A 23697-nucleotide genomic window follows, 5' to 3' on the forward strand; every position below is an offset into this window, starting at 1 on the left:
GACTTCTTCTGGAGTCTCAGGTAGCAGCAGTAGCTGAAAGCATGATTTCCCATTTTCAACTAGCTGAGTATTTCTGATTGTTTCTCTCAGATCCAGTCCTTGAGTAATCCATGTATTTTGACCTCCACAATGGAATACCGCAATGCACTCTACTTGGGGCTACACCAAAAAACCACTAAGACAGTTCAGATACTGTAGTGTGAGGCTAACCACCAGGTTGGCAGTGTTAGTGACAGACAAGTTGTTACCCCAATTCTTTGCTAGCTATACTGTCTTCCTGTTGCTGATAGGTAGAATTCAAGATTTTGCTATACATAGCCCTTGGGTCATGGCTCTCTGACAAGCTACCTGTACCATCATAGCAACTGAGTTCAGCTAGGGACCTTGAGCTAAGAGTTCCCGGCCTAAATGAAATGAAGTTGGTGGTCAGCTATCCTCAGTGGAGAGTCATTGTTAATAAACAAACCTCAGCACAAATTTTCTCCCTAATCTTACCTTCACTGTTCCTAGGGTTTCTCACACTGAATGTCCTCTGTCCCAAACACTAGTTCCCTCTGCCTCAAAGAGAACACTCTAGTCCCTCTTATGGTATATGGGTTGGAAATAACAAGATCCATCCACCTGTCAGAATGAGTCAGCAGAAATTATTACTTTATGCAGGATTTTAGCATCTGAATTTAGAATGATCCAACAGAAGAGCCTTGCATTCCTCTGCAGTACATAAGGAGTTATTTAATATTATATCAGCCTCTCCTTTGGTGCCCATCTCAGGTGCAAGTAGGTAGAGTCTGGGGAATATGCTGCTATAAAAGCAGAAAGAATGTTTACCCAGGCTCAACTGAGAGGCAGTACAATATGAGATTGTGTGGCCCATGGAAAAGTGCTGTACAAGCTCGGAAGCTTTGTCTCTTTCAACAACAGAAGCTGGTCCAATAAAATATATTACCTCACCCACCTTGGCTCACAAGGGGAAATTTCGCTGAATGTTTTCACTGGTTAGAAAAAAGTGGAGGGGCATGACTGAGTTAAGACAGCAGTTCTCAACCAGGGGTCCGGGACCTCCCTAGGGGGCTGTGAGCAGGTTTCAGGGGGTTGTTGGGTTAAATTTTGTGATGTTATGTTTTCCCTCAGTTGTCATCTTGGATTTATAAAAGAACAATTAGTCCTCCATATTGGGAACCCTCCTTCATGGAGCATTTGGCGCCTTTTTCCCCAAAGAGCAGGAAAGGTAGGGTCATGTGACAGCCTAAGTCTGCCCAGCAACCGCTGAATACTTAAGGGTGGCACGCCCGTCACTCTGGGCTGTCCATCAGAGTGGCAGTCAGTCTCCCACACACACAGCCTGCTACTACTAGCCCCAGAGCAGACCAGGATTTGGGTGAATTCTTGGGATCCATCCAGCTCCCTGTAAGGAGTCACCTGCACTCATCTGTCTTAACATCGTACAGGGAACAATCCGCATACCACACACAGGACGTCATGTTCAAGAATAGAAGACGATCTGGGAAGAAGAAAGGCCACTTACTTGCCTGAGTGATCATCTGTGTATCCTGTGTTCCTGTTCCCGATCCTGTCTTCCTGCTCCCCGTCCTTGTCAATGTCACTGTCTCTCCTGTGTCTACAAGAGATGGTACTGTAAGTACCCTTACTTGTCTCCTCAGTTTCCCTAGTAACTGTAATAAGGGTTTTGGGGCTCTGGGTTTCGTATCCACATAACGTCTGTTAACAACTGAGCCGTTATTCATTGTTGTTTACTAGTTTAGTTGTGGTCTTGGCTTTATTGTATCACCTGTTGCTGCAATAAATGTTATCTTGTTTGCACCTTCATCCTGCCTAAGTTTTCATTCACTGTTAAACACCGTTGAATAGATGTGGATGGGGGTAAAACTTGCAGATAGATTAAACTAAAATTGCTTGTCAGAAGATGGGCTATCATATTTGGTGACTTTGGCAGGACCCCCCTTTTAGTTTAGCCAGTGATTTGTGTTGTTTTTGTTGATTTCTCGGCTCTGTTAACGTGCATTTAGAGGGTGTGTGGGAGGGTTGTCATTACTAAGGGTGCCAGAGCCGTGACCACAGTTAGGCCTCAGTGCTTACGGTTGGTGGACTGTGGAAAATCCTGCAGCAGGTATGCCTCGGTGCCAACGGCTGATGTGCCATAGAGTCCCGCAGAGTGGCAGTGAGCCACTGGCTGCCCTGCCTAGTGGGTGTAGGAGGAGCCACTGGCATAAGAGCCAGGAGCCTGCAAAGGATGGTCGGGTTTGAGTGCTGGAGTACGGAGAGGACTACCCTCTCTGTTTGGGCTGAGGTGCGGCTTGTGCCCCACTGAGTCTCTGCCTGGTCAGTATTCAGGAGGGGCATACGGCTTGCGTGCCATAGAAGCAGCCTTGTATGCTGCTGGGAGGTGGATTACGCACCTCCCTTGGTTTGGTTTTGTGAAGGGCCCATGCAGCACAAGGCGTGCTGTGGAATTGGTTATGCTTGCCTAAATTCCTAACCTAGTGTGTTAGGAAGCAAGCTTCAGACTGTGGCAGATAGAGCCCAACTATACAGTGGACTGAGGCACGGGCACAGTTCCCATAGATTGTGGCTAGCCCAGATCTGCGGTTGGGTAGCAGCATTATAGTTTGGGGTCGAGCTGGTGAAATCCTGACTCAATATTGCAGGAGCAGCCCCTATCCTGCAAGAAAGGCACGCTGCAACCTGTCAGCGATACTCAGCTGCCATTGAGTGCCGAGGGTCCTGTAGTCTGAATGGATGCGGCAGGGAGACCTAAAGAGTCTCAGGTCCCATCTGGTTGGAATTACTCTAACCAGGATGAGCACCCAGACCTACGAGGAGTCCGGTTGGCTACTGGGGTACAATAAAACATCTCTTGCCTACTGTGTGGAGTTATTTGGTAAGAGCAAGAATTCTTGGGCAGGGGTGCTGCTCAGGGGCAGATAAACCTACTGCACCCTGGTTAATAAATGGGAGAGCTTTGTGCAAGACAAACCAAAGCCCAATAAAAAACAAAAATAAAGGGCACTGATCTACGGGCTGTATGTTGCATGCAAGGACCTACATGATTTTGGGAACAATCAAATGGCCAAGGCAGCCCAGCTTGAACAACAGATCAGGACCAAAGATCTAGAGCTGGAGAAATTGGGCAGACGGGTGGAAGACTTAGAGACACAGAACACTAGATGTTACACAGATCAGTAGGTTGGACTTACAAGTTCAAGACCTCAGTGATTTGATTACCAGAAAAGACAAGGAGCTTCACCTCGCTAACGTGAAGCAGGAGGAAACCCAAGCAGTGATTCAGGAACTCATCAAGGAGTTCCGCTCTAGCCAGTCATAGCAGGCAGAGCGCTCTAATTGTCAGGCCAAGCTACAAAAGCTGCAATACGAGCTGCAGCAGACCAGGGGGCTCTTAAGAGCTATTAGTAGGGACCCTCTGAGGAAGAACACTGAGGAGTCCAGCAGCAGATCCAGCAGCTCAGATGACTCTGAGGCAGAACGGCTCTGCAGATTGCCTAGAGACAACTAGAGACCAGGAGGATGGAAAAAAGGAAATCAGCCTTCAGCTCCCCCTGAATCATCAGTGTAGGAGGGGAGTAATTGCCCCTGGCGCCAGTGACAACCACTATAATTAGTTATAGACCTGGCTCGTCTCGACCACCAGAGACCCGCCATGAAATTAAAACATACACCCGCCAAGCAGGCTCGCGTCGTTGGGAAGCCCCTCGGCCCACTCAATCTGAACACAGCCCTGGATTGGGCAGATAAGGTGAACTCCCTTCCTGGAATAGGGAAGGGAGATGTTTCTGCCATAGCCAGGGAGTGCATGTCCAGTGAGGAGTTCAGTGTGCTTCCCATTAATATCCAGGTGGCTGACACTGAATCCTCACTGGAATTGTTTGAGGGCATTCTAAGGTTTTACCACCCACACCAGAACTTAATCGGCAGGTATTATTACGAGCGCCAGCAGCCTCATGAAAGGTGGGAAAAATACCTGAACTGAAAGGCTCTTATGCTGGCTAGTGGGCACCCCGACTTGTAACACTCCCGAATTCTGGATTGACCCGAATCCTAAAGGTGACTCTAGGGCCAGTAGACCACCTATCCACCTCCCTACGAGAGCTAGAAGAGAAACTTTAGGAGGCATACAAAGTCCAGTGGGAGGCTTTCCCAGCCCCCGGAGCCAGGAAGAAGGTGGCAGTGGTCACCAACAAGAACCACCAAGGGAAGGAGTCTCCAAAAAGAAACCCCAAGCTTCAACAGAGAGACAAGAGACCTGCTGCTTATCAGAGCAAAAGCAGCCATTTGACAACTTCAACAAGGAAAAGCAGAGGTCATTTAGGAATACCCTCTGGAAAAAGCTGTTCCAGTACGAAACCAAAGAGCATTGACAGACTACCTACGGAGGAGCTGCTGCAGAGGCTGGCTTGTCACAAGAGGAATCAGCAGCAGCAGGAAAAAGCTCCAGATCTACTTTGAGGGGGCCAGGCTCCCCCACCTTCCCCAGTAACAGCACCCTTGACCAATGATAAGTGGGGAAGACCTTCAATATCTGTGGTCGTGGAGGGAGAGTTTGGACAGCTCCATCAGCAAATGTTAGTTGACAGGATGCTTCAGTGTCCATCTGGTGCACGGACGCTGAGCCAAGAGCTAAGATCGCCATACAAGGAACCAAGGTTTTAGAGGACTTCAATATGGGTAAAAGTGTGGTCCCCTTCACCCAACCCATCAATTGCAAAATCCACACTATAGCTGCTAAGGCTGCCTTTGGGCTCCAAGCCCTGAGAGGTCAAGGCATTTTAGGAATGGACCTGATTTCCAAGTTGAGCCTCACTGTAGACCTTCCAATAGAAGGTTGGTCCAGGACAAAAACAGCAAGCGTCATGAGATCATACCAGCATCTCAGAGTGGCTACAGTAAAGGCACCAGAAGATCTGGAGATGCCAACGTGGGAAGAGGACATGGCCAAGGTTGCCCTCAAGCACCAGGAGGTATTTGCCAGGAACAAGTTGCAGTGCGGCAAGATAGCAGCGAGGTCAGAGTCAACGGACCTGACCCAAAGCCGCAGAAGCAATATAGATACCCTGTTGCTGCTGAGGAAGGCATCCCAAATACCAGCAAGGCCTTGGTCAAACAGGGAGTGCATTTGACAACAGAAAGCTGCTAGTCATGAAAGTGTATGGCAAGACTTGGCAATTAACAGTCAACTACAGGAAGCTTAACAAAGTGACACCTTGGTTAGCCCCTGTAGTGGCCAAGTTTAACAAGGTGATGGCTGCCCTCTCATCAGGGGCTAAATGGTTTTCTTTCTTTTCTATTCCCCTGCACTCCTCAGCATGGCATAAATTTGCCTTTGCTTATAGCGACAAGCAGTACACTTTCAGCCGGCTCCCACAGGGACTACATAATGTGCCGTCTATATGCCATCACCACTTCTCCAGTATTTGGAGCACCTTGAAGAACAGAAATCAAATCCTTAGCTACATGGACGACATCCTCCTGGCAACTACCATGAAGGAGGAAAATCTCGAGATGCTAGACGCAGTCGTGGATCAGATCAAGAAAACAGGCTTCCTGATCAATTTGGTAAAGGCTCAGCTTGTGCAACCAGAAGTCAGCTAACTGGGAATGACAATTGGTAAAGAAGGCAAATGCCCAGATACTCAGCATGTCAACTTAATCTGTAAACTTCCAGTACCCCAAGATCTCTCTGGATTAGGTCGTTCCTAGGACTCAAGGGGTTTTTGAGGGAATTTATAGAAGGGTATGCTGAGATGGCCAGGCCACTGTATGTGCTATTAAAGAAGAACCAAGAATGGAGGGTGAACGACAAGCAACAGAAGGCTTTCTGTGATCTAAAGCAGGCTGTCACCCAGGCACCAGCATTGGCTTACCCAAAACCCAACCAGCCGTTCCACCTAATGCTGGCAACATTGGATAAGGGTATAAGCGCGGTGCTCCTACAAGATCAGGGAAACAGCCTTCGACCTGTCACCTATGGGTCGAAGACTCTGAGTGAAGTTGAGAAGCAGTTTAACACTTGCGAGCGAGAGGTCCTAGCCCTGGTGTGGTCACTTGGACACTGGGAATACCTATAGGTATGTCCTCAGTGATCCTTGAAACAGCTCATACCCCACTAAAATACATACTCTCAGGGTGCATCAAAGAAGGACATGTGTCAAGTCTTAGGCTGGCCCACTGGACACTGAGCCTCATCAGCAGAAACCTGGAAGTACAAAAGACTCCCCGACTAGCCATCCTCCCATATGCTCTACTCACAGAGGGACAGGATCATGAGTGTCCGATCCCCAGTCTGGAAAGCAACTTACCCAAAGTCGCCTTTTATTGTGGAAAGCAGTTATCAGGAAGCAAAAGAAAAGGGCCTGAAGATCTAGGCTGTGGATGGTGGCTGCTTCCACAAAAAGGGGAGCCCTCATGCAGGGTATGCTGCACTTCAGCCAGAGTGCCATCAAGTCCTGCAGGGAACGGTATGCCAGTTTTCAGCCCAGGCAGCTGAAGTGGTAGCGGTATTGGCTGTCCTATACGCAGAAGATCCTGAAGCCAATAACTGTATGTGCTCAGACTCAGATTGGGTTATCTAGGCATTTAGTAAGTGGATGACATTCTGGATCCAGTGAAAGATGAAGTCACCAGACAGGCGGCCCATTGCGCACACAAAATATCTGTTGCACGCGTGGGAGCTGGCCACCAATAGACCAGGTGGCACCCACCTGCTCAAGGTGAGGGCCCATCACTGAGACTTTGCAGAAATCTCCAGCCTCAACAACAAGGTTGACTAGCTGGCCAAACAGGCAGCCTTGTTAGGGGACTTTGGGTCCACTCAGAGGAGAAGGTGGTGAAAATGGAACCTGAGACTGAGGATCTCTCTGGTCAGCTTGACATTAAGGGACTGCAGAAAAGAGATCAAGAAATCCAAGGTCTGTTAGGAAAGCAAGAGCACTGGGAGTACCAAATCTTCCAGGACAGATGGACAGAATGTCCTTGAAAAAGGACATTCAACACCTGTTCTTCTGCTACCTACATGTTTACACCGAGAGATGGTTGGCTTAGTACATAGCAATGGCCACTTTGGCACAGACAAGACTGTGAATTGAATAATGACTGTGGCATGGTGGCCAAGCATCATGCAAGATGTAACTAAGTACATCTCTAGTTGCCTCAACTGTGCTAAAAACAACCCAGATGCCAAGGTCATCAAGAGCCTGATGCATCACCAACTTATCGGAGAGCCATGGATGTACTTTCAGATGGACTTAATAGGCCCCCTGCCAAACACCGGCAGAGGCCACAAGTATTGCCTAATTATTGTAGACTGCCTTTGTGAAGCCTTCCCCACCAAGAATAATACGGCAATAACAACTGCCAGAGTGCTCCTAGTGCAAACCTTTTGAAGTCTGGCCTGCCAGAATGTATTGACTCAGACCAGGGACCCCACTTCGTGGGTAAAGTCACCAGAGCAATGTGCCAAGCCTTGGGGATCCAGCAGAAGCTGCATATTGCGGGTCACCCGCAGAGCTTGGGCCTGTTAGAACGCACAAATCGCACCTCGAAACAGCGCTCTGAAAGATTGTCAACTCCGAAGGAATGGACTGGGACTTAAAACTGCCCGTAATCCTAATTGCATTTAGGTCATCAATAGCCTCGCATGGGTTTATGCCCCATGAGGTTATGACGGGTGTTATGAAAACACCTGAGTACTGGTGGGTAGATGGGACTCCACCTGATGACTGTCAATCTCGGCTCCAGGTTGATAAATTTATGCAGAAACTTTTACAAGATATAAGCTCCATCCAACACAACATAGCTATCCAACTGAAGTCCAATGCTAGAACTATGCACAAAAGTCTGGGAAGTTCTCTTAAGTCTATTGAGTGGGAAATTGGGGATAGAATGCTCTGCAGATACTATTCAGAGCAAGGGCATACCTTCAGCCCCAGGTGGGTTGGGCCTGTATGCATCACCAATAAGACAAGCTCAGCCATCTACGAAGTAGAGCTTAAAGGTGCCAAGGGAAAGAAACAGCTTAAGTGGTTCCACTGGAGCCAATTAAAGGAGTGGAAAGGTGCTAGGAGCTGAGCATATGTAATTTCATCATGTAATTGTTTCTCTTTGTCTGTTTGCATCACAGGAGCCAAACTGTGCCAATTGTCTTTTGTTAACTATGTTACTTGTAAATATATGTTATGCATGGTTAATAGAGGAGAGAAAGCACTACTTTTGTTCAACTGGGTTGATAAAAGGTATCACAAAGGCTGAGTCGACTGGTAAAGAACCAGTTAAGGTGTGGGGAGCTTACCATGGCCTAGTCTTAGAGGACAGCATTGGTCCTGTAATGATTTCCGCATACAAAAATGGTCCCAATTGCATATTGTATTAGAAGGAGGAACTGGGGACAGGTCAAATATGGTTATGGTCCCATACAACAGTATGCAAACTGCTCTGCTAGACAAGAACTCAGAGCCCTTAGGTAGGGTGGTAAAGTTCAAAAATAGTTGCGTTTGGGAGCTCCAGGATAGAAGAGTGGTAAACTGCTCTGGTGGGTTAGTAACGAAAGACTCCCTTAGAGGCACTTCTATGTCTTCAAATCTGACTCATCGAGTCAAGGAGGGGACACTACAGGTAGAGGTATTCGTCAGCACTCAAGCCAATATACATTTTACCAGAGTAAGAGTACACTCTCCCACAACAACTATGTTTGTAAAATTAAACGTAGTAGTAGTGCTCATGCCCATCAATGAAACTGTTCTGGCAATGTGAATAATTTCTGTCCTTTGAGCAGAGTTATGTTTTTAGCTAACTGTTATGGTTTCATAACTATTTTGGTTTCCACAAATGATTCTGGGACCTGGTACATGGCAGGAATGTTTGAGGCAAAAACATGCCAAGAGGTGACTGTCATTCCCAAACCTCATATTAGCAGAATGGGTCCAGTTGTGGTTAAGCAGGATCTTAAATGCTTGCTTATCATTAACACACTCCCAAAAGAATTGTAGTAAGCATGCAACTTCAGGCCAAGGATATACAGCCTGAGCGTGCACCCTATCTAAAGCCATCTATGATGGGCTGGGATGTATGAGTGATACCCCAGAGTTAAAAAGGATCTTACGGCTAAAGTTTTGGGCAGAGCTGGCAATGGATTAGGGGTAGTTAATGCCAGGAGTGCTGGCACACTACCGCAAAGAGTTAGTAACATGGGCTATAACATGGCAGAGTTGGAACAACCATTAACAGCACCCCTAACTCAAATTAATGATTTTACCTACAATATAGTTTCTACCATTTGGGCTGGATGCCCAAAACCAGAGTCAATTCCAGATAATCAATGCCATAAGTGGCTTACAGAAAAATATATCATGGGCACTTGCCTGCATACAGGTTCAATCCTGGTTGCAGAACATGGCAGCGGGTATCCTTAGAGTAGAGTACCAAGGAGTTATTTCTGTTGAAATCAAGAACCTGATGATGAAAGATGCAACACCTTTTGAAAAAGGACATAATCAGGGGTGGAAACTTTTAGATTTTGTTTACAATCCAGGCTCTAGAGAAATAGTCGCACATATCCTTACCATTTCCAATGCCAGCACAAACTGGGTGTATCCATTAATTTCCTTAGGAGTTATTGTCAACAACACTATCTTAACTCCAATAGATATTCCTAAGTGGGCTCTTGAAAGCCAAGGTGAATACCACAGTGTAAACATAGATGCATGCGTCTGGGAGGAAGGCAATGGTTACATTTGTTCCACCAATGTATACCAGGGTCCCCACATTTGCCTTAACGCCAGTCAAGGCAAATGTCACTATGACTTAGAGCCACACAAAGTTGAACCAGTCCCAGGTAGTCATTGTAAATAGTAACTGAATCTACATTCGTAGTCTTTGTAAAAAGTTTCTTGGGAATTTCTTTTACCATGTTAAAAATGATCCACATGTAAACCTTGTATTTGTTTCGTATTAGTTGTTCAAGTATGTGACGTCATGTTTATTTCAGAAAATTAAATGTGCAGCGTATCAAGGCAACTTATGAGCTGTACAGAAATGTTGACCAAGTCAACATAGGAGTCAACATTGACACTTTTAAACAGCTGATGCAGCATTCTGATTTGGAGGCCCATATCAAAAATTTGGAAAAAACAGGGCAGCAATTTAATGATCACTGTGCATCATTCAAACGCACAAACAGAACAGGTGCTCAAAAGGGTACGCAAAAGTTCAAATTTTGCCCATTCCCACAGAGTTATCCCAAACATGGTGCGTCCTTGTGCATCCGTTTGTTGTAATTTTAATCATTCAAGGTCTTACTCTTGTGTTAATTATAATGGTGGTGGGATGGATAAGGTTGAAGTTAAAAAGAATCACCAACTAATCTAGATTTTCTAACTCACCTGGAGTATAGTTAAGTGCAGGTGTGACAGGGTAGCAACGTCACGAAGGATGGGAAATGTTGGGTTAAACTTTGTTCTGTTACGTTTTCCCTCAGTTGCCATTTTGGATTTATAAAAGAACAACTAATCCTTCATTTCGGGACCCTCCTTCATGAAGTGTTTGGTGCCTTTTTCCCCCGAAGAGCGGGAAAGGTAGGGTCATGTGACAGCCTAAGTCTGCCCAGCAACCGCTGAATACTTAAGGGTGGCATGCCTGTCACTCTGGGCTGTCCATCAGAGTGGCAGTCAGTCTCCCACACGCACAGCCTGCTGCTACTAGCCCCAGAGCAGACCAGGATTTGGGTGAATTCTTGGGATCCATCCAGCTTCCTGTAAGGAGTCACCTGCACTCATCTGTCTTAACATCGTACAGGGAACAATCCGCATACCACACACAGGACGTCATGTTCAAGAACAGAAGACGATCTGGGAAGAAGGAAGGCCACTTACTTGCCTGAGTGATCATCTGTGTATCCTGTGTTCCTGTTCCCGATCCTGTCTTCCTGCTCCCCGTCCTTGTCAACGTCACTGTCTCTCCTGTGTCTACAAGAGATGGTACTGTAAGTACCCTAACTTGTCTCCTCAGTTTCCCTAGTAACTGTAATAAGGGTTTTGGGGCTCTGGGTTTCATATCCACATAACGTCTGTTAACAACTGAGCCATTATTCATTGTTGTTTACTAGTTTAGTTGTGGTCTTGGCCTTATTGTATCACCTGTTGCTGCAATAAATGTTATCTTGTTTGCACCTTCATCCTGCCTAAGTTTTCATTCATTGTTAAACACCGTTGAATAGATGTGGATGGGGGGGTAAAACTTGCAGATAGCCCATCTTCTGACAAGCAATTTTAGTATAATCTGTCTCAGGGTATCAGGACCAGCCAAGCAGGGTCAGTGTTAGACTCTCTGGGGCCCAGGGCAGAAAGCTGAAGCCTTGGCACGTGGGGTCAAAGCCCAGGACCCTGAACCCGCCACCCGGGGCTCAAGCCGAAGCCTGGACAATTTAGCTTTGTGGAGCCCCTGTGGGGTGGGGCCTCGGGCAACTGTTCTGCTTGCTACCTCCTTATGCTGGCCCTGGCTTTTATATGCGGAAAAATAGTTGCTGTAGCACTGGTGGGCTGAGGAGTTTTTACAGCATGTGGGGGTCAGGGGGCTCAGGAAGAAAAATGTTGAGAACTCCTGGGATAAGAGCTCCCTCCAGCCACATTCAGAGTGATGTGAAGGGCATGCTTGCCTCTACCAGATATTAATACGTGACTTTTGTTACAGGAGCACTGTCAATTAAAATTGTAAATGTAGTTTATTCTGAAATGAAATTTTCGGACGGAAGTGTAGACTTGATTCTACACTTTGTATAGTTTCAATAATTTACCATTATGTGTCCAGTATAATTATGCTGCTGCAAAGACGCACTCATTAAGAAGTTTTCTGTTGAAAGAAATGCATTGCTTCATGTCAGACCTTGAATCCCACAGGACCCCAGTGGAGTTTACACTATGGATATTTGTTGGTTAGTAAAAAACTTTTCCAGATTTTGAACCAAATGCAACTGTTTCTATGAGATTGACACCTTTTTTGTCTGGAGTGGACCAGGAATTAGAACTGAAATGAGAGATGTGGAAAAATAATAGAAAAGCATTTTTTAAAAAGCCAGCCTAGCTGGGAGGACACTACAAGCTGCACAAATCGTATCACCCCCATCACTGTGAGAGTCCACAACTATGCTCAGCAGCAGCCATATTCAGCCTGTTTATTCAGTTTCCTCTACAGAGCAATACTTACCTTCAGCTAGTACTAAACCTTAACAGCAAATAGACCAGATACAGACAGATATGAAACAATTTAAATGACAGCAACACCACTTGACTGGGGAAAGCTATTCAGGGAAGAGAGGGCAGGCCCATTTCTAAACCCTTCTCTTCCTCAGTAACAATCATGAGTTTCTGCTGCCAGAATCCCGTTAAACATGCAGGAAGCACGCTCTCTCCCAGCACAGGTCTTCTCATAGGCAAAAGCTCTCGAAATAACAAGTTATGTCTGCAGCTACTTACTCAATAGTCTGATCACTACTCAGGGGATTAAAATGACAACAGCCATGATGGAAATAAGCCACATTACTCCTTTGACATATAAAGGTGACACAGCAATACCATTAATCTAGCATTACACAGTACCCCATGTAGGTACTTGCAGACTAGAATCAAGTCACCCCTTAACCTTCTCTTTGTTAAGCTAAACAGATAGACTCAAGGAATTCAATCATTATACAGCATGTTTTCTAATCCTTTAATCATTCTCATGGCTCTTATCTGAGCCTTCTCCACTTTATCAACATCCTTCTTGGATTGTGGACACCAGAACTGGACATAGCACTCCACCAGCAGTCACACTTTCCCAAATACAGAGGTAAAATAACCTCTTTACTCCTACTCAAGATTTCCCAGTTTCTGCATCCAAGACAACATTAGCCCTTTTGGCTACAGAATTACACTGTATCCGAATCCGAAGAAGTGGGCTGTAGCCCATGAAAGCTTATGCTCTAATAAATTTGTTAGTCTCTGAGGTGCCACAAGTATGCCTGTTCTTTTTGAGCATTACACTGGGAACTCATGTTCAGCTGATTCTCCACCATGTTCCCCAAACCTTTTTCAAAGTCACCTCTTCCCAGGATAGAGTACACCATCCTATAAGTATGGCCTACATTCTTTGTTCCTAGATGTATACATTTACATTTGGCCATATTATTTGCTTGCACCCAGTTTACCAAGCAATCCTAGATCACTCTGTATCAGTAATCTGTCTTCTTCATTATTTACCATTCCCACAATCCTTTTGTCATCTGCAAACTTTATCAGTGATGATTTTATGTTTTCTTCCAAGTCATTGATAAAAGTATTGAATAGCATAGGGCCAAGAATCAATCTGTGTGGGGCCTCACTAGGATGTGAAGAGCAAAGACACTCCAGTACAGATATGTATCTGTTGCTGTGATTGTTTAGACCTCTGTATCATATTAGCATCTATTCCAGGCACCCACCAAAGCATCATACCTTGGCCATTAATCCTCAGATTTTGCAAGACGTTCAGATTGTATCTCTAATGTAAGAAATAAACTAAATAAGCAATGAAACTGTAGTCTGAATAGATACCAGATCCAGAATATCTGCAAGTGAAGATCTTAATATCAATTTTCAGTCTTCACTTCGGAGTTCCTAACACAAATTGCTGTTTAGACCATTAATTTAATTGTCCTTTGACACTAGGCATCCTAAAATATAATCATTTAGCTCAGAATTCTACCAATATAAATCACAATTTGTGGAAAATGTGCAGGAAAACCTACAACTGAGGTAGGACTTTTTGCAGAGCTTTGGAGCTGCTATGTATATTGGTAAAGGATTTTTCCTTTACTATAGTCTAAAGGGAATGCCCAAGGTGCTGCAAAGCTGAAGCGCAGTCTAGTAAACACCTCCTTCTTCAACAGAGATATACATTACTACCTCATTAGTATGATATGCTTCTATTCCTGACAATTAAGATGGCTTTCTGTAATCAGATCATACAGAACTGGATGGACTTGCTGATTGTTGGGACACTGACTGCAATAATGAAAGGCCTTACAATTGCTTGCATGCTCAGTCCTACCAATCAAATTACAGCCAGGCAGGCTACGTGGACAAATCTTACATTTTATACAATATGGAGCCTGAATGACTGCCATACAAAGCAATGCACTTTTTGACTAGAGAAACATTCATCTGACTGAACAGACTTAAAAAAAAAAAAGGGGGGAACCTGCCCCAAACATCTGCTAGATAGTAGAATGTCCTTGCAAACAGCCAATGGATTTTGGAGGAGCCAGTCTTGTCACAGACTCCAGTGGCTGATGTACCACCAGTCCATGCCACTCAGCTACTAAAAACATGAAGATGTGTAAGCTGAAGTTCTTAGCCAAAGGATTTATGCCCTGCTCCAATCACCCACTGAAGCCAATGGCAGGACTCCAGTTAACTTCAGTGGGTGTTGGCTCAGGCCCTTACTGAAGAGAGAGACAGCCCATAGTGTCCACCTGTTTTCTGTGAAGGACATTTCCCAATTTTTTTCAGGAAGGTATAATTAGTTTTCATACGAAGCAAACTTAAGTATAAAAGTAGGCCAATATCCTGATTCCCTCACACACCACACATCAATTTGCGGTGCCTATGAGCTAATAATATCAATTTATGCGTGTACTCTTTTCACAGACTACACTGTAGGTGCTAACGAAAGGAAAATAATATGTTAAATCGATAAGGGAGCAGAAATACCTTTGAAGTTTTTAACTGATTGTGAACGGTATTTGGGTGGGGAGGACAGCCTGATGCTTCAGTTAGTAAGCTATTCAATGTAGTGCTTGTTGCTGTATGTTACCAACTGTGAAACTTCCTTTTTTCCTTAAAACTAACTTTAAATAATATTGCTCACTGAATGAAGTAAATATGATTAGTAGCAGTCACTTCACAAGTTAGTAGCTGTGACCTGTACCAAGCTCATTTCAAGAGTCTTCAGTAATTGCAAGCACATATCCCAGTTTCACACATCAATGCAAGCTACCTAAGTGTTTTAGGGTTCATGGCTGGCTCATCAAAAAGAAAGAACTTGCAGGTACGCTTTCCTGATTCTTGTGCATCACACAGCCAGACAGCTGCACTGACACTAAGTGGACATATATGTATGGCATTAGAAAGAGGATGAATGTGGTACAGAAAATCTCACTTAAGCAGCCAACCAACCACCCAAGGAGGGATGTCACTAAGTTTCAACACTGGTTTTCAATGAAGACTCCTTCAGCTTCTGATAGTAGTTTGTGATGAGGTACGGACATCATCCCATGTTCATACCTGTTTACTTTATTTTATATGCAGTACTGAGGCTGGTATGCCACCGTCCATCAATGCCATGTCAATCAGTCCAAACTATGAAAAATGTCTCCTCTTTTGCTTTGCCTCAGTATTCAGATTTACCCTCTTTCTTTATCCCTTCATTCTCACATTTAATGGTACCACCTTAAACATCTTTCTTTTCTCATTTCTCCCTACTGTACGTGCCCTTGTTCAATTCCTTTGTTTGCCTTCTTACAATCTTCTTTCTGTAATTTTATTCTTTGCTACTATTTATAAATGATATTCTTTTCTTGCCACAGTTCTTTGCATCTCTATTCCCTCTCTCCATTTTGTTGACTTTCTTATTTAAAAAACACATCTCACCCTAATTTTCATAGTGTTCCAATTCAGTGATAAATTAGGAATCATAAGAGCTGCCAAAAGACTCCATAAGGTACATTATGAAATTCACCAGCTGTCCTCCTCCCTCCCCCCACTTCATTTATCTGCTAAACTAGTGAAACGTAGGCCTCTTGAATCCATTAAAAAGAGCCCAAAAAGAGAAAGTGGCAACAACATATGGGTCAAAACATAGTTATCCTGATGGCTGACTGTGGAGTCGGCCAATGTGCCCTCAGATTAAATTCCTCCATGATGTGAACTGCTCAGATTTTAGTGGAACTCTCCTGCCCAGCAGAGCATGCTGCATGTGTCTTCTGACATGCCTCTTCTCCTAATGCCACATTGGTTGTATGCGTATCACCAGGTGCTGCACTGTCTGTATATAAGTATTATAGTGCCAATAGTGTGCTAGTTGCTTTCCAAATAAAGACATGATCAAGAAGCTCAGAGTCTCAAGATAGACAAGTAAACAAATAGCTGTTAGGATAAAATGAAGCAACAAATATACAGTTGGGCTAGTAAATATATAAGTAGGATATTATATCTAAGTTATTCATCAAGTGTGTGACAGTGTCAGTTTTAAATAGGTATCATGATAGAGGTGGGTACTTCAGGATGGCCTTGGATATAAAGAGGGTATAAGGTCTTCTGGATGAGCTCAGGAATGTCTTTCCCTCAGGTGAATCCACTACACATAAACCATAAGCTTTTGTGCTTCCTAGATAGAGAGGACTTTTTTTTTTCCTTAGAAATGGCACCTTTTATAAGGACCACCAATTAATAAAATAGTGTTGATTATATTCTAAAAACAAAACATTAACATGAAGTAGTGATCAAAAGAAAATGGAAGTAGGAAAACTTGTGTGGTAATGCTGTAATACAGGTCCAAAGTGTAGGGCAGAAAACAGCCGTTTAAAATGACATAGTAAAGTCAATATGAAAACAGCAGAGGACAAATAATTAGTGATAAGAAGTGATTTAACAAACAATAGATAATTCCCTGGCTCGTCTTCGTTTTCTTGATAATTGTATTTCTTCATCTGTCGTCTTTATTTTGGTTATATTTTTCTTTGTTCTGTAAAATCAAGAAAAATACAAAAGGTAAAAGTACTATTAAGCTTCTGCTATCTTTGAGCAATGATATGATCTACAGAATATATATAAAAATAACTGAGTCATTGCTCTCTCAGATCTTGGGTTCGGAGTAATTATCTGATTTTTCAGTAAAACCTTTTATCTTGACACAGGATTTTCTATAATATCATTTTTCTTTCTTTCTTTAGATGCAAAAACCCCCACCCTAGAATAAAGAAAGTATTCTGCTTGCTTGAAACTAGAGCAAAGTAAAAATTTCACAGCAAACAACGTATTTGACAAATTGATCCTCTTTCTGCTTGCAAAACATCCATAAGCAGGTATCAGGTTCCTTCAATATACTGTATCTGTTATTCAAAAGTATTCTATTAATAGATTTTCAAAATTTGTTACTATATGGATTGATCGCAAATATTCTGAATTTGAGCTGTGTTGCTTAGTTGTGATTGATCAGATAGATCACATGGTATTGTTTCTCTTCCCTGATTGCATGAGAAAACACAGGCACTTCTGGTGTGAATACTGAAGTTTGTTTTGACATTCAACTTTCCACAAATATTTGTGCTAGTAAATTCTACCCTAATAACTTATATACCTATATCATCAAATTGATAAGAGATTGATAAGAAGAGAACTGAAGAATATTCTCAAACCTCTATAGCAAAGAATGGTATGCCACCTAACTTTGATTCCAGTATCACTGCTTTCCTTTAAAATATTGGATGAGATTTCAGGAAAGATTGTGATTGTGTGATGAGCGCCTGTCGGAATTAATTCCTAGGCAATCTTGATCCCCTGTCAAAAAATTTTAAGGTGGCTGTATACACTCAGACCCTAGGGAACACAGAGCATATCCCCAAAATCATCTTTTTCTTCGTCATACAAATATATGAAAAAAACATGTCTACGTTTACTTTGCTTGGGTGCTAGGTCTTTGCAAAACGTATGTCTCAAACATAGTAAATAATAAATAAGATGAATTATAGAATGATGCATTTTTAGGCTTATTGGTCTTAAATTCTTCCCTATTTGGCTTCACTGATGTTACAGTAGGGATTAATCTGGCTCATTAAAACAAACTAATAGGTTATATACGTGCTGCAGAGCTCAGTCCCAATTATTACAGCACAGCCAAAATCCTTCTCCCAAGGATTGCTAGAACTGACAAATTTATCCCCTAGCCTATAGCAAAGATATAAGAAATGCAAAAAGGAAGAAGTCCAAGGGGAGGGTTTTTCCCCCCACATTGCCTTATACGACAAATTCATTTTGAAGTTAATTCTCTTTTGTTCCCTGGGTAAAAAAGAAGACAACTTGTGATGTCGCGTGTGTGTACACCAGCAAAGTCTTATAAAACATGGACCCAGAACTATTTGAAAGATTTTAGCTGCTTGTTTACATAGCTGTCATTAATACAGGATCTCTCGCTCCATTTTTATGTTTGCCAGATGAGACTATAATGAGTCTCAACAAGTTCTGGGTGTGTGGAAGTGTGAAAAGGAAAAAGAGGATTTGTGTGCAGTTATTTTAGTTTGCTTGAGAGACAGAGCAAGAAACAGGCCTGACTTGTTTGTCTGACTTGTTGCTGACAAACTCAGCGTGAAGACTCTGTTTTCTTCTACAATTTGGTGCCGTGACTCGGATAGCAACGCCCGGCTGAGACAGCGACAACTACTACGGACTGTTCCCCTTCGAACCCCAAGGCGCCAATCAAGAGGTAAGAGACCTTTTGAAATCTCTAATGGGATATTGGAGGACGACTGCCCGTGGAGCCGTCTGTCCCTTTTGGGCTCACACCATGAGAACTTATTGAATCTGCAACAAGGTCAGATGCAAAGTGGTGCTGAGGAACTTTTGCTGCTCTCATATAAGGTTAGTTATACACGGTGCTGAGGATTTATTTTTGCCGTCCTCAAGTAGGTTAGTAGTGTAAAGCGGTGCTGAGGATTTTTTTCTGCTCAAGTAGGTTAGTTGGTTGTGTAGAGGAACTTTTGTTGCCTCATATATGGAAAAGGTCAGACCTAATCAGCGCTGAGGTGTTTCGTTGCCCCAAACAAGGGAAAGGTTGTATTAAGTCTGGACTTTGGGAATTAAAGGTTATTGTAAATGAGATGCATCTAGGTATGGGAAATGAATGAGAGTGAGTATGAGTGAATGAAGGGGGGGTTTAAGCCGCTGACCAGGTCTAAGGCTTAAGCTGACTCCAACCGCACCAAGGCTACCCCATGTGGGAGTTCTGAAAGCAAGGGGGGTCAGCCTAACCTTGTGACCCAGTGGATAGGAACTTTCCCTTACTTATGAGCCGCTGACTCAGCGGACAGGGCACCTTTCCCCGGAGTGTGTGAAACCCTTCTTTAGCTTATGAGCCACTGACTCAGTGGACAGGACACTCCTGTGTGATTGGAAAATGGGTGGGGGACAGTCTAATACCCCTACACCACCGAAGGGCACCCCTGCATACTACATGTACATACATTATGGTCCTAGGACCTGCAGGTATTTAGAGAATTTAAATTTTTACACGGGTGATAATCCATCTAAACAGTTCCCACTAGAAGGTACCTTTGATCTAGATAAAATCATACATCTCAGATGAAGCCACAAAGAGACTCTATGAGTCTCGAGTGTGGAGTCTGAAGGACTCCCAGGCAAAATTAAAAATTCAAGTGCAGGATTTAAAAAAACATAACATAAAGCATCCGGATGCCTCCCTACCTGAACTACTGCATCAACTCCCCTGGCTCCTTTATATCCCCAATTAGTTAAGGCTGAAAGTGAGGAGGGAAAGGAATGGGTTAATTTGAAAAGTCAGCTTGGCCTAGAGATAAAGAGAAAGCTGCTCTGCGTTCAAGGTCAAGAATCAACACAGACTATGCCAAGTACAAAAAACAACAACAACAAAAAACTGCTTTCAGCCCCAGCTGGCTGTGAAAAATATAGACAGAGGCAAAACAAAGGCAACACAAGTTGCAGGACTGAGATTACATTTGCAAAGGTTGGCGGCCCAGTGAGACCCAACAGTCTGCCTTTGCAACCCTGGAACAGGTGTGGTTTGGGGACGCTGAAGGAGCCACAGGCAGCCGGCCTGGACTAGAATACTGAGCAAAGGTCTCTGAAAGGAATGCCCCAAGAGACCCCAGGGCAAAAAACCCTCTGAAGAGTGGAAGCAAGTTGGAGACTTTTTTTATTGCAGTGTACCTCTGGACAACCTGTGCACAGGATAATCTCCCAGATCCACCTCTCTCTCTCTCTGTCTCTCCTACCCCCGGGCCTGGCCAGCCGTAGCAGCATGTTTGTGAGTTTGAAAAAAGGTTGCAGGTGGGTCTACCCCCAGTCGTAGCAGGACTGGGCAATAAGAGGAGTTGGGGAAAAGGGAAGAGATGTGTATCTGACCGCTAGAGAAAACTGAACAGTTAAAATGCCAATTGGCCATGCCTTCTGTCCAGATGGCAAGCCTCATGGCGGAGGACTCAGGTAGCCTTGTGAGTGAGAATGTTTGAGGACAAGACCAGGAGGGGTGGGGACTAGTTGAAAAGCCCACCCTCCTTGCTAAATTGGTAGTGGAACAAAGCCTGTGCCCATGGAAAGAAACGGTTCAACGAGAAAAGGAGGATCAGGCCCAGGCAAGCAGGCAGGCAACAGATAGAGAGATTGGAAAACAGGTTGGAAACTCTGAGGGCATAGTGGAAGGAAAGGATTAAGTAATCACAGGCATGGGAAATTTCAATAATTTGGAACAATAATTGGAATGGTAAAATTAGAGTTGATTGGGGTGTCGTTGGGAAAATAAGCAAGTGATTTAAGGAAAGAAAGTGAGAAATTAATTCCCTCCAGCAACTATAGAGTTATAAGTTGAATTTTGTAAAAATGCTAAAGAAAAAGAATTCTTGGTTTCTTTGCAGCCATTCTGAAGGAAAAATGGGCCCTTTTCCCAAAGAAACGTCTAAATAAATCCAGGCAAAGAGATTTTACTGAAATTAGTTGGCTATGAACATTTTAGTCGGGGTGTCTATTGGAATTTAACCACCCAAAATATATGAAAGGAATGTCAAGGAAAAGAACACGTGTAGTGTATATTGTAAAAGGGGTGAGGAAAATGCAAATATGCAATGCTACTTAATTAAAATCCTATTAGACTCCAAGGGGCTACAATAGGTGGTGTTTTCCTTTTCGGATTACTGTGTGTTTTGAAAACAGGAGTTAAAGGTAACAGGCAATCAAATCTCTGGTAAATGTTAATTGTGTCCCTTTTAAGTAAAAGTTGTTAACCTATGAATGGCTCTGGATCCAAAGCAAACCAGAAAGCATCTGTGTTAATGCAAATTACCTAACTGATAAAGGTAGAAGCCACTGAAACCTAGCCTGCCTATGAAAGAAACACAGAAAAATATGGGGGTAATTCCTCTGTTTTGCCTGCAATCAGCAAGGGTATTTGTATAAGAAAGAAATATTCTAAACAATGACCAATTGCCCCAGAAGGGGTAGAAAAATGTTTTTGTCTTTCAGAAAATTAGAGAAAGCTAATGCCAGCTAAAGAGCAATCCAACAAACCATGCTTTACTGGCACAATAGAAATTGTGTTCTGTGTTCTATGTCCTTGTGGTGTTTTGTCTTGTGGCTAGAATTGTTGTTTAATTTTCTACAGGACAGCCTAGTTCAAAACCAAATGGAAGGGTTAGAGCTAAATGCAGATACTTGCTTTATCCAGCTTGGAATACAAAGTGTTTTGGATACTATCAGGAAATACTAAGGTTTTAATATACGTGACAGAGGCTGTGCAAAAGCTGAGAATGTTCTTGGAGTGCTGCTGGGTGCACTTTACACCCTGATCACCTTTGGCACTCTCTGGACGGCCGCCTGGTTGCGCCTCAGGTGCTCTTGCCCTATTTGCTCGCGTGCACCACTGGATGGCACACGTGAGCAAAGGGGGGATGACTGCTGCAGTTAATGAGACTGGTACGAGACTGGTATGTACCTAATTTTAATTTGCCTGGTAGTTTGTGTTTTCCATCTTTGGTAGTCTTAGATCTGCTGTTCTCCTTCCTGCTGGCCTTGCTATTTTGCAGGCCTGTGCAGCTGGATTTCTTTCGGTCACATTCAAGCCCTCGTCTTTCTCGGCTGTCAGCCAAATCTCGGCTGTGAGCAGTGTCCTTGGGCGGCAGCCAGCATCTTATCTTCGGACAGAGCTTGCTAGCTGCAGTGTTGAATTCATTCATTCTCTGCTCTTTTCTTCTTCTTCTCTTCCCCCCTTGGCCTCTCGTATCTGCAAAGGAAACTTCCACTTTCCACTCACACACCTTTGACCCTCCCCAAAATGCTTTGCAATGCTTGCAACAGTGTTGGCTACGTACAGTGCTTATCTGCCTTCCCTGGAGACTCACTGAGGGAGGAGGGTCAGCAATATAATATTGGAATAATACTGCCAGTTACATAATATTGGAAACGCAGTTAAAGCTTAAAAAAAAAAAAAGCAGCACACCCCTTAGGGACCTTTTGTAAATATTCAGATTGATTTTATTCAAATGTCTAAATGTTGTAACTATGAGTATGTTGTGTTAGTATTCGTTGATGTTTTTTCAAGCTGGATTGAAGCCTTCCCCTGCAGAAGGGCAGACGCCAAGCCTGTTTTGAAAATTTTGCTTAAGGATTTCATTCCAAGCTTTGGCATACCTGTGAGTATCAACAGTGATCATGGTACTCATTTTACTGGACAGATTGTAAAGGAGTTATGTGCAGCTTTGCAGATCCAACACAACCTCCACTGTCCCCACCACCCGCTGTCTGCCGGGACAGTGGAATGTCAGAACGGGATCCTGAAGAATAAACTGGCTAAGATTTGTGCAGAAACAAACTTGAAATGGCCAGATGCCCTTCCATTAACATTGATAAGTATGAGGGTCACCCCCAACCGAAAAACTGGACTTAGCCCACAGAAGATCCTGACAAAGTGCCCGAGGCGACTTCCGGCAGCACCTCCACTGGCCCTAGCCCAGATGGACATTCATCTGATGTATGACACAATGCTCAATTACTGCCAGGCACTGATGAAATGTGTTCGGTCTCTTTATTCACAGGTGAAAGAAGCACTATTCAAGGATCCTGAGCAACCCTGTCATTCATTAGAACCCGGAGACTGGGTCTACATAAAGGTCCATCAGCGAAAGACTGCTCTGGCTCTGCACTGGAAAGGCCGTTACCAAGTTCTGCTAACTACCAACATCACAGTGAAGTGCCAAGGACTAACTAACTGCCTGGACTCATGCATCTCACTGCAAGAAGGCCCTTCCACCTCAGGATGACCCTCCGACTGCTGATTAGACTGTCCCTCCTTATGGTACTACTTTTCCTCCTTCTGGACAGCAGGAGAAAAGGACAAGGTGAAGTGCTGGTAACCTCTCCCTTGTCCACTAACAGAATCACCATACATTCACCATCTGCTGGAGGAACGCAGTTATTACAGGGTGACATGCTAGTAACCTCTCCCCTGTATGATGCTGAACCATGACTGTTCCAGGAAAAAAGAAGTTGTTATGTTCGTTCCGCTGCAACTGCCAAAGTCCAGGGATTCTTGACTACAAAAGACATTCAGAATTGGCCCTGGTGGAAGAGATGGAGTATCCTAACCCGGCAGGGAGGAATTTGTGGGGACCGCGCTTGGGACTGTGGTATTGAGTGGTGGTTTGGGTTTATTCCGGGGACTGGGCTCTGTGCTTTTGGTAAAGTACCTTCAGCATGTATAGCCCTCCCTAATTGGCTTTCAGATGACGAATACCAAAAGGTGCCTTGCTGCCACGACCACTGTCCCCGCCATTATCCTCACTACCACCCCTGTAATACATCCAAATACAGACAATACCATATACTCTGATGAAACCCAATGGCCAAGGCCTTT

The 23697-nt window shown here is 43.9% G+C and overlaps 1 long non-coding RNA gene across 1 annotated transcript in view; it reads left to right on the forward strand.

Moving 5' to 3' along the window:
• The window catches only part of LOC141981668 (uncharacterized), a 192741-nt gene extending 169363 nt beyond the window's left edge, over positions 1 to 23378 (forward strand). The window contains exons 3-6 of the long non-coding RNA XR_012637873.1: positions 10822 to 11008; positions 16994 to 17125; positions 18254 to 18522; positions 22880 to 23378. This is a non-coding gene — a long non-coding RNA (uncharacterized LOC141981668). The remainder of the gene's footprint in view (positions 1 to 10821; positions 11009 to 16993; positions 17126 to 18253; positions 18523 to 22879) is intronic.
• The last annotated feature ends 319 nt before the right edge of the window (positions 23379 to 23697 follow it).

This window comes from Natator depressus, chromosome 2 (assembly GCF_965152275.1).
Source record: "Natator depressus isolate rNatDep1 chromosome 2, rNatDep2.hap1, whole genome shotgun sequence".
In the NCBI taxonomy this organism is placed as follows: domain Eukaryota; kingdom Metazoa; phylum Chordata; order Testudines; family Cheloniidae; genus Natator; species Natator depressus.